The sequence below is a fragment of the Cupressus sempervirens genome, chromosome 9 (genome assembly GCF_028749045.1).
Source record: "Cupressus sempervirens isolate cs-2001-9-10 chromosome 9, ASM2874904v1, whole genome shotgun sequence".
Lineage (NCBI taxonomy): Eukaryota > Viridiplantae > Streptophyta > Pinopsida > Cupressales > Cupressaceae > Cupressus > Cupressus sempervirens.
Genome location: NC_143126.1, coordinates 429,017,265 through 429,021,392, shown reverse-complemented (window position 1 = coordinate 429,021,392; position 4,128 = coordinate 429,017,265).

The window sequence follows — 4,128 nt, the reverse complement described above, 5'->3', positions numbered from 1 at the left end:
GTTAGCATAAGTTGGAATAAAAGGAATTGTTCCTTTAAACACATAGCATAAATCTGCGGTGGTGGTCTACAAGCAAGTGCTTGATCAAGGTAGTACCATGGAGGAAACTTCACAGTTAAGTGCGCTCAGGCTAGAGTAGTACTGGGATGGGTGAACTCTCAGGAAGTTTCGGCTCTTTACCCCTATGAGCATCACCTAGATCCAATGAGTGCTAAGTGTTCCATTTATCCTCATGAGAGATGGATTCATGTTGAATCACTACTCATGAAATATGGTTCAATGAGTTTGACTCAAAAATCAGATAGTTAAATCCTCATAGCAATATCACAATTTGACTTGCTATAGAAATTATCTCCTACTTATCAAGTGCTTGATCAACCAATTTGAGGGCATGATCCATCCTTTGTTTTTGGTTTGCCAATTGCTCTTTCAAATCTGTAATTTCTTCACCTAAAGACACGCTGTCTTTCTTAATTTTCTTCCTCTCTTCTTCCGATAGGGCTGCAACAAACATATGTTATCCAAACAACTGGAAAATAAGTTTTTGCAGTGTAATGGAACCATTGTCCTCTTCATAGTTTATTTTCCTCTTGGATTCTATTCCTTCCATAACTGCCTTACAAAATCTGTAACGTATGTTGGTTTATAAGGAACTAGGCCAGTGTTTGAATAGATTGACTCATTCATTATATGAACTGTTGCTTGTCCTACTGGAGGATTCTTTTGATTTTCATTTACTTCAACCCTACATTCCTCATTAAGGTTTTCAGGACTGTTTGTAGTTTCAGGGTGAGAAGGAGAATATCGAGAACAATTTGCACTGGGGCTTCTTTAGTAGATGGTTTGGACGAAGTAGACTAAGCTTCTACTATCACTTTAGAAATTTGTCTCCTCATTCTAGGACTTCTTCTCACAGGGGTCTCTTCTAGTATCACAGCTTTCTTCCTGCTTCTTCCTTTCGGTGTCTCTGCTACATGAGTAATTGTTGCAAGACCCGTCTTAGTTTTCTTTTGTTTTGTGATTGCAGGGTTTGCCTTTTCTACTATCAGAGCCAAGATCTCCTCTTGTAATTTTTGTTTTCTCCTTAGTTGAGCAGAGGTAGGTTTTTGAGTCTCTTGAATAGGTAAAGGCACAATTTCTTGCACATTGCAATCTTCATCATCTTGAGTGCTTTGCTTAGTAGGTTCATTAGTGGGAACTACATTCTCCTCACTGGGTTGTTCATTGGGGATAGCTTGAGGTTGTAGGGTTTTAGCTTGGAAAAATTATGACCATGTCATAGGATAGGCATCCCTAAGAGATATTTGTATGAGTAATTTAATTAGGGCATGATGGATGATAGAATTGTCCTTTCCCTTTTGGGTTTCTTCAGCACTAATGCATAACATGTTATACAAGAAATTGGGAACATTTACTGGACAATTGTGCCTTATACAGCTAAGCAATTTAAAATGATGGGCATGTATGAAAATCTTCCTTCACAGGTGAGGTACTTGATAATGTGCATAGCCAACTCATTGTATAATGGCAGAAGAGACATCCTTTTGCAACCTTGCTTGGCAATATCCAACTGAGGATTAGTTGGTATGACAAACTAAGCCCTGGCTGATCTTGCATCATGCATATTAGGATAATGTTCTCTTATTACCGGTAACCCAGTTACTTCAGTTATTCACTCTTTTGTAGCCACAACTGTTAAACCCCATATAGTAGCCTCTCCTTCATTAAATGTTCTTGTAAACTCTGTAGTTGCTTCTTTTCTCTACAAGCATCTTCTTTTCCTTATAAGAGAAATGTTCTCACATTTTATTAGCTGCAATGTAGTTAGCAATGTCTGTGTACCATGGAGTTTGAACAACAATATGAAATAAATGCTCATTTGTAAATGCATCATCTGCTAGAGTAGTGTCATTCTCATCATGATGGATTTTGGATAAATAATTAGCTACCACATTGGCTCTTCCCAGCTTATCAACAATGGTGATATCAAATTCTTGCAACAATAGTAATCATCTTGCTAATCGACCTATTATAGTAGGTTTGTTCATAAGATATTTAATTGCTTCTTGATCAATATGAACAAATATTGGATAGCCAGTTATGTAATGCCATAATTTGTTCAGAGCATAAACTACTGCTAATAGTTCTTTTTCAGTCACTATGTAGTTTAATTTTGGTCCATGAAGGCTCTTGCTAATATAATATATTGCATTTTCAAGATGTTGAGATTGTTGTCCTAGAACTGCACCTATGGCATAGTCAGAAGCATCTGTATATATGTGAAAAGGAAAAGTCCAATCAAGGCCTTGTAAAACTGGGGTTGTAGTGAGAAGTTTCATAAGCTGCAGGAAAGCTTCATTACATTCTGATGTCCAAATGAATTCAACTTCTTTGGTCAATAATGTATACAGGGGACTAGCTATTTTGCTGAAGTCATTTATGAAACATCTATAATATTCAACATGACCTAGAAAAGATCTTACATCTTTCAGTTTTGTGGGTATGGGCAATGTTTGAATTACCTCTATCTTAGCTAGATCCACTTGTATTCCTGTAGCTGATATGAAATGACCAAGTACCACACCTTCCTGCATGAGCATGAAACATTTTCACTATTAAGTGCCAAATTATGTTCTTGACACCTTATTAGAACTTTTTCAAGATTCATCATTGCTTCTTCAAAGGTGACTCCAAATGTTGTGAAGTCTGTTGGGTGATGTGATGCGCTCCCCTACCCACAAGTGGTTAATTATGTGGTTTTCCATGTTCACTAATAGTCATGGCTTTTGGTGCAACGACAAATGGGCCCTACAATTGGTATCAGAGCCTGGTTTTGGCCTTCTCGACCCGCGTAAGCACTTGGCATGCACGTCGAGGGAGGAGATTGTTGGGTGATGCGACGCGCTCCCTTGCCCATAGGTGGTTAATTATGTGGTGTTCCATGTTCACTAATAGTCATGGCTTTTGGTGCAACGACAAATGGGCCCTACAAAGTCATCCATATATATTTCCATACAATCATGTGATATATCAGCAAAGATGCTAATAACAACTTGTTGAAATGTTGCAGGAGCATTACATAGACCAAATGGAAAAATAGAGTATTCAAAAGTACCCCATGGGCATGTGAATGTGGTTTTATCTCGATCTTCAGGAGCAATACTGATTTGATTACAACCACTCTACCCATCTAGAAAAGAGAAATACTTCTTTCCAGCTAGAGTGTCTAGAAATTGATCTATGAATGGTCAAGGAAAGTGATCCTTTTTGGTGGCCTTGTTCAATTCTCTATAATCTACACAAATCTGCCATTTCCTTCCCTTTCTGGGCACTAATACTAGGGGTGACACCCATCTACTATTAGATATAGGATAAATAAAACTAGCGTCAAGCAATTTTTGCAATTCATTTTTAACTATTTCTCTAAGGTTGGGATTTATCCTTCTCCAGGGTTGATGGAGCGATAGACACCCTTCATTAATGTATATTCTATGAGTGCATGATGTAGGACTTAAGCCTTTCATATCACCATAATCCCATGCAAAAGCCTTTTCATGCTTTTGAAGTAGCTTTGTTAATTGTTCCATTTGTGTGGATATTAATTTAGGGTTAACATGAAGATTATGACCTTTGGACAACTCAATAGTAGTGGTAGACTCTATCATAGCAGCTTTAGAAATTGTCTTGTATCTAATTCACATGATTAAAGTTGATGAAGAATGTCTAGTTCTTTGAGCAAAGTATAACTCTAATCACATTCCTCATATGTGGTTAATTCTAACACATAACTTTCATACACATCTTTTTCTACCACACAATTGTTAGTAAGAATACTCTGAAGTACCGAATCCTCTTCCTGCAACTTTAGAAAGGATTGTCTATGTAACATCATAAGCTATTCTATAGATTTTAATTCTTCTTCTTAATCTTTTAAAATTGGTTAGACAGATGTGCTTAAATCTAGTAATGGTTGTACTGGAGGATACAAATCAAATTTCTTTGTTGCTTAACCATTTGATATGGTCATACTTCCTAATCTACAACTTATATTTGCATTAGCTGTAGCTAACGAGGGTCATCCTAGGATGACAGGGTAACCAAATAGATTAACTTTGGGAGACAAAATCA